The 6,967-nt window shown below is 35.1% G+C and overlaps 1 long non-coding RNA gene across 1 annotated transcript; it reads right to left on the bottom strand.

The window, feature by feature from the left end:
* Nucleotides 1-1,779: 1,779 nt before the first annotated feature.
* Nucleotides 1,780-2,833, bottom strand: LOC137072037 (uncharacterized). Its single transcript, XR_010904597.1, has 3 exons — nt 2,657-2,833; nt 2,409-2,502; nt 1,780-2,276 (listed from the first exon to the last, which is right to left on the bottom strand). It is a non-coding gene; the product is annotated as an uncharacterized lncRNA (long non-coding RNA).
* Nucleotides 2,834-6,967: the final 4,134 nt, after the last annotated feature.

Below are 6,967 nucleotides of genomic sequence, written 5' to 3'. Positions count from 1 at the left end.
TCGTGGTGTCTCTGCCAGGCTGTTAGCAGAATAAGCTGTGCTTTGTTTGTGGAATAGCTGACAGTGCAGGGTCTTTGTTGCTCAGCCCCCCTTGGCGTTCCCATCTACTCTGTCTGCCTGTAAAAACAACAACAACAACAACAACAACAACAACATGACCCTAAACAACAGCTCTCAGGCTTTTGCTGAGAGGGGAATGTAAATGCATAGGGAAACTGTTTCATGTTCTGCGTCTGTATCGTTTCTTTAGATGGTCATTTGATAGTTTAGCCTGACAGAACAGATCAGATCATTTATGTCATGCACTTAACTGGCCTGTGCTTGTGCTCTTCTGTTCATTGTTTTTGCCAGAAGTGAAGTGTTTGTTCATTCTGATTCAATGAAGCTTCACGGTCAACTGGTTAAGGGTGTTTTTCCTCTGAAGGTGGAATATAAGAGATCACAGACCCAGGGGTAGCAGCATCACCCAGGCCTTGTAATTATCATATTTGAAAATAATATTAGCCTGGAAAACTTCTTAAATTAAAAAAACTAATTTTTTTATGACCCTAAAATTGCAATTAAACAATCAAAATATTATTATATATGATTAAATATGATATAGCATGTGTTCATCATTTCTTTAGCATGTTTCACAACAACAAAAAATGGACTCCAAGCACAGCTAAGCAAAACATTTTACAATTTTTTTAACAATTTTTAATAATGTTGTTTATATTATTTAAATAAAGTGTGAAGATTTCAATTTTTCTAGGCCAGACATCACTTTTGCCCATTATAGTCCAACCAATATATATGATATATATATATACACACAAACGTATATGCACATACATGTATATATACATAATAATTCATTATGCATGTCACTCGTGTACGGAAGCTTATTTGCATTCGCTTGAGAGAAAAAAATCTCTGTTTTTCTGAATTAATGACTTAATTATCTCGGAATTATGAGAACATTTTTCATTCATACATTTTTTTCGCTCTGTTTTTCTGAATTAATGACTTAATTATCTCAGAATTATGAGATAATTTTTTCTTGAAAAAAAAACATTTGTTCTGTTTTTCTGAATTTATGAGATCCCTGAAAATCCTGCCAAGAGCTCAATTTTAGCTGGATTGCATGGAAGTAAACATGTCCTGCCATTCAAATTTAATCCGATTTTATTTTACTTTGGGTTTGAGTCATTGGGAAATACTGCTGTCTTTATGTAATATAAATGGTATTGTTTTTAGTGCGTCAACTTTGTGCAGACACCTCAAGACAGCAGAAAAGAACATTCTGATCTGCTTGACATTGCTATTGCACTCCATGGGGATCCAGTATTTTCAACAATTGCCTGATTGTCTCTTGTGTCACCACGTAGCCAGCCTGAATGCATTTCAGATGAATCATCTTAACATGATCACATGGTAATGCCTATCAATAGTACGAGTGTGAAATTGTGTCTAATGTATATCGTGTGGAATGTATATAGATAATGCAAGTGCATTATGGCGCTCTTGGGTAGGTTAGTAGTGGTGGGGTGGGGGGTTTGTACGTATAATACGCCATAAAGTGCGTATCATAAGCACGTGAAAAACTGTGTACCATATGCACACCAAAACTCATTTTGGCGTATACATTCCACAAGATTGTGTAGCGGGTCTTACTAACTCAATAATGGACCAGGTGATAATGATCAGAAGACTGCTTGGTACGTACAGGGAGGCGGCGGTGATACTGAATAACAGGCAGAGACAGAAGGTAAGTTGAAATATAGGCCTTTACTTTACTGTACTAATTTTAGTGACTTTCCTTGAATATTTAAATTTTCCACATGAATCACATACCCAAAGAATAACAATAAAGAAAACAGAGAAAATACAATAGCTATAAATGTATACCCTGGGTGCACCCTCTAAATTACTATTCAGTCAACAGTAATCACAATCACAATCAATGTAATTTAACACAAATTAAATCACAATCACCGGTGATATCACATGAAACTCACAAAGAAGTCTTTCAAGTTCAACTTTGTGTCAATTGGAAGAATGATCAGCGTTTACTTTCTCCTATTGTGCTCCTGAGATGTTTCAGTCCCATAAACAAAACTATAAAGAACCAGTCTCTGAGAAGTGTTCTCTTACTTGTCTGTAGAAAAGAATAAATGGGAAATTGTCCTTTCCTCTAGATTCGTGATCCTTTCAGGGTCGAAGTGGGAGGCTCGCCATCAATTATGTAAATCCAACTTGGAAAAAAAAATGTTCACACAGAAAAAAAACCTGGCCTGATCACAGGCCAGAATGTGCATTCAATATTGTATATCAATAATGATCTACAATTAAATATAGTACACAGGAACAAATAAAATACATATATGCATAGCATTATCATAGCAAATGACATTATAATCATTTACCTGTCTGTTCACGTGTTTCTCTTTTTTTCCACAGGCACACGCAAACCAAAATGGCGTCAGCGAACGGCAGTGAACACTCATTACACCATGCGGTCTGAACATAACCACACCGTAAATTAACAATCCGAACCATACTACATCACAATACAATACCATTTTGTCTCCAATGTATAAAACAAATAAAACACTATTACATGAAATGTGTTGTCATTCGTTTTTAAGGCTAATTATAACATTAGTAAACTCACCGATTCAAAATGTAAGCTCTGAAGTGCTTGATCGACACAATCACACTGGATCATCCAATATCTCGAATTTAAACACTGATTCGTTCAGTTTAAGTAACTTTAAACAGTTTAAGATTGATATTTTTCAATTCTCATGTCAGATCGGATTTCCCTGTCACTCTGCATCTGTGTTCCAGCCTGCGCAACGAGCGATCTGTGAGCAAGGGGGGCGGAGCCAACAAATCAACGCTCCGATTGGCTGTTTCTCGTTTCTTGACTAATTCCAAATGCAAATATATTTATACATACATATTTTTATGTATTAGTCTTCTATAATTTCACAAGTATGAATAATAATAATAATGTTATGTTCAAGCAATCATATAAATAATTAATATTTATAAAATAATTATTTAACCAGGGTTACAATTGCGCACTTATTTATACGCATTTTCATGAGATCAGGCTCGCAAAGCATGATATGGAGAAACAGGCAAAATCTTGAAGTGTCTGCACAAAGTTGACGCACTAAAAACAATACCATTTATATTACATAAAGACAGCAGCAATGTTATAAACCCAAAGTAAATTAAAACTGGATTAAACTTGAAAGGCGGGACATGTTTATTTCCATGCAATCCAGCTAAAAGCAGGATTTTGAGGGATCTCATTAATTCAGAAAAACAGAACACTATATATATATATATATATATATATAATATATATATATATATATATATATATATATATATATATATATATATTTTAAATCTCAAAATTCTGAGATAATTAAGTCATTAATTCAGAAAAACAGAGCAAAAAAAATTATTCATGAAAAATTATCTCATAATTCTGAGATAATTAAGTAATTAATTCAAAAAGTAGATTTTTTTTCTCAAGTGAATGCAATAAGCTTCCCAATGCAATAAGCATGTACCCATTTCCCCCAAAACAAAAAATTGCATTATGAAATAAAAATGAAACATTATGAGATACAACGTCATAACTATGACATAAAAGTATTTAAAAGTTTCATGAACTGGCTTTTTAAAAAAATGTTATACTGTTGTCTGAGGTCAACTTATGGCGTTTGCATGGTATTCACATTAAAAAAACATCATAACTAATAAGTAATAGGCTATTTTCTACACTGGTTTTGAGGCTTTCTCCTGAATGCTGGGTCTTGATGGGCGTGACACACTGTAGTCTTGGAAGTAAATGCCCATGGCTAGGAATCGATAAGATATTCATATTTAATGAGATCCCTTGTTTGATTATTTTGAAAGCGTCCAGAATAATCCTGTGACACGGCTCAGTCTCAAAACGTCTTTATCACACAAACACAATGATTTATCTCTCATCCACCCATGATTGATTTTTTTTTTTATTACTTGGCCCACCCGTTTGGTGGATATAAGCGCAAACCATACACACACAGACGCGTGTGCTCTTCAAACACAATGGAGATCAAGGAATTAATGTTAATTCACTATTTAAGATTCACCGGCCTGCCGACGTGTTTACGTTTTGGTAGCCCGTCTGGAAAACGCAGGGCTTTGCGAGCCCTGGGAGTCTAATCTCGAAACACAATGAACCAACAAATAAGGGATTCTCCAGCCTGTGACAGCGTGCTAAGGTATGCTCTGTTAGCCACCTCACATACACTTAATCAATACGATCTGTAACAATGCACTATCGCATATTTTAAAAAAAACATGTTTTACTCACATAAGTGCCCTGCAGGTCCGTGTATCATCTGATCATTTCATTTCCTGTTTGAAATGGAATAACGAGAACACATAAATCGTCTCGTTTATTCGTTTTTTTTGTTTAGTTTAAAAACGAAAAATGAGATTTTGGCTCGATTTTTCATATTTCGTTTGCGGTTTATAAAACGGTTTATGGGTTTGATATTTCGTTTCCACACGTGGGCGGCGCCGAAACGCCTCTTTCATCTGATTGGTCAAACAGCTCCGCCTTCAGCGCGAGCTCTTCATTCTGTCAGGCAGAATACAAGTGCGGGACTGACAAATGCAATTTAATTAAAATACATGTCCGAAAACACCACACACTGCTAACTACACACAATATTTAAAGCAGAAATAGGTTGCTATATGAAAGATGTTGTCACGTAATTCGTGCTGTTGCGATTTGCAAGCGACCCCCATTAATGTGAGCCATAGGCTATTATTTGAGTATGATAGCCTGTTTCTCATTGATAAATACGGTGCAAATAGTCCCGTCTCTTTGGATAAAAGGGAAATGGAAATAAAAATAAATAACAGGCTGAACTGTACATGATAATATGTCTGTGATATTTGCCACTCTCGTCTTTTATTTACATCAAAAGGCAGGTAGGCATGTGTGACATGTCAATAATCAAGAAAATTGAATAGAAATACAGTTTATATTTGTGAATGTGTCTATTCTGTTCACGTGAAAAGAAAGAGACAGAAAAGTGAGAAGTATCAGTAAACATACATTAATTGATACTGACAAAATTAGCAGTTTGGGTTTAATTAAAATCATGTCGGTTGAAGAGCACGACATACCTTTAAAATCGTATTATTTTTATTATAAAACAGATAATAAATAATGAATTGGGTGATGTTTCTCTGAGTTGTCTTTATTAAGTTTGCTTGAGAGCTCCAGCATATAGTCCTATTTAAATATTATTTATTATTAATATTATGAGAACTATAATACTTCACCAAACTCAGCTCAGACCTTCAGACTGGTCTGACTCACTTATATCTTTTCTAACGGGTCAGACTTACTTTCCCAAAAAATCCCATTGACTTGCGTTATCTGAGCAATTAAGGCCGTAATGATTAAAGCTGTCCACTAGAGGGGGCGACAGGATAAGTCTTTTCTACTCACTTTCCCTGTTTGCAACAGTTTAAATGACAAATTAATTTCATTCATAAATAGGCCATATCTGTCTATGAGAACAAGCTTTACACTTCAAGCTGTACAACTTATTAAAACTTGAACACTGCTTCAGAGTTTGCCACTCTTTAGTTTCTTTTAAGATATTCACACTTTTGCATTTAGGGCCTAATGTTTGTCCATCTGGAACTTGCATTTGTAATGAGCGTTATATTTTAAGCCCTACTTGCTGTTGATAAATTTTATTCATGTAAAGAGCTAATGTCAGGGCAAATGTCCTGCAAAGTTTAGCTCGACTATTTATATAGGCCAATGTACACTAAATGTCAGTAATGTACACTTGTAATTAAAAAATACTGTAAAGTATTACATTTAGCAAATCACTACATCACAAGTAATATAACAATATTTTTTTTAAATAAAAATTTGATTGAGTAAACAAGATATTTGTATTTGTAAATATGTTTTTATATTTTGAATTTGTCACTAGGCTTAACTCAACATTGACAGCCATTGATAAATTAGAGAATACGATTTCAAGGCCGTATTCATTCATTATAAAATAGTATCTAAGTATTTTTTGGTGATGATGATCTTGTTTTATATTATATATATATTTAAGGAGGGATAAGTCAAAGTAATTTATGTGGTAACCTTTTTCTTTTTTTAAATTGTCACAGAGATGCTGAAAAAGCTGCCCTTCACTACCTTAAATAGCAAATCGAGTAGCGGTTGGAGGCCTCTCAGGTTTTGGAGAATGTATCCAGACAGATTCAAGACATGGTTTCCAGTACATAGGGAGCAGCACAAAGGGCAAACCTAGCAAGTTCCAGATGGACAAACATTAGGCCCTAAATGCAAAAGTGTGAATATCTTAAAAGAAACTAAAGAAGCGTGGAGAAACCCATCGCTATCTCAGCTAATACAGATAATGATCCAGAATCAAATCTGAGGGAGAAATCTTTCGGACTTGAACTGGACTCAAGCGTTCGGAACGTGAAAAATGTTCAGGTATTCAGTTAAATATGCAATTACAAAACTCAGTATGTTTCATCGGGAACATGCCCTGAATGTGCTCAAAGTTTCGAGACAGTTATAATGAAATTTATAAAAATGCGAACAACTAGTAATTAAAGGGGGGGTGAAATGCTGTTTCATGCATACTGAGCTTTTTACACTGTTAAAGACTTGGATTCCCATCCTAAACATAGACAAAGTTTCAAAAACTAATGTTGGACGTTTGATGGAGTATTTCTGTGTTAAAAATACTCCTTCCGGTTTCTCACAAGTTTCGGCGAGTTTTTTTCGAGTATGGGTCTACTTGACGTTAAATAGATCGGAAGGTCCTTGTATGGGCCGTACGGGCTCTTCTCCCGGTAGGGTGCGCGCGCGCGCATGACTAGAGCGAGAGAGAGGAAATGCACGCCGTAAACAGTCTCTAAG

Source organism: Pseudorasbora parva, chromosome 3, assembly GCF_024679245.1.
Source record: "Pseudorasbora parva isolate DD20220531a chromosome 3, ASM2467924v1, whole genome shotgun sequence".
NCBI lineage: Eukaryota > Metazoa > Chordata > Actinopteri > Cypriniformes > Gobionidae > Pseudorasbora > Pseudorasbora parva.
Note: the sequence above shows the minus strand (reverse complement) of the source record. Positions and strands in the feature narration are given on the sequence as shown.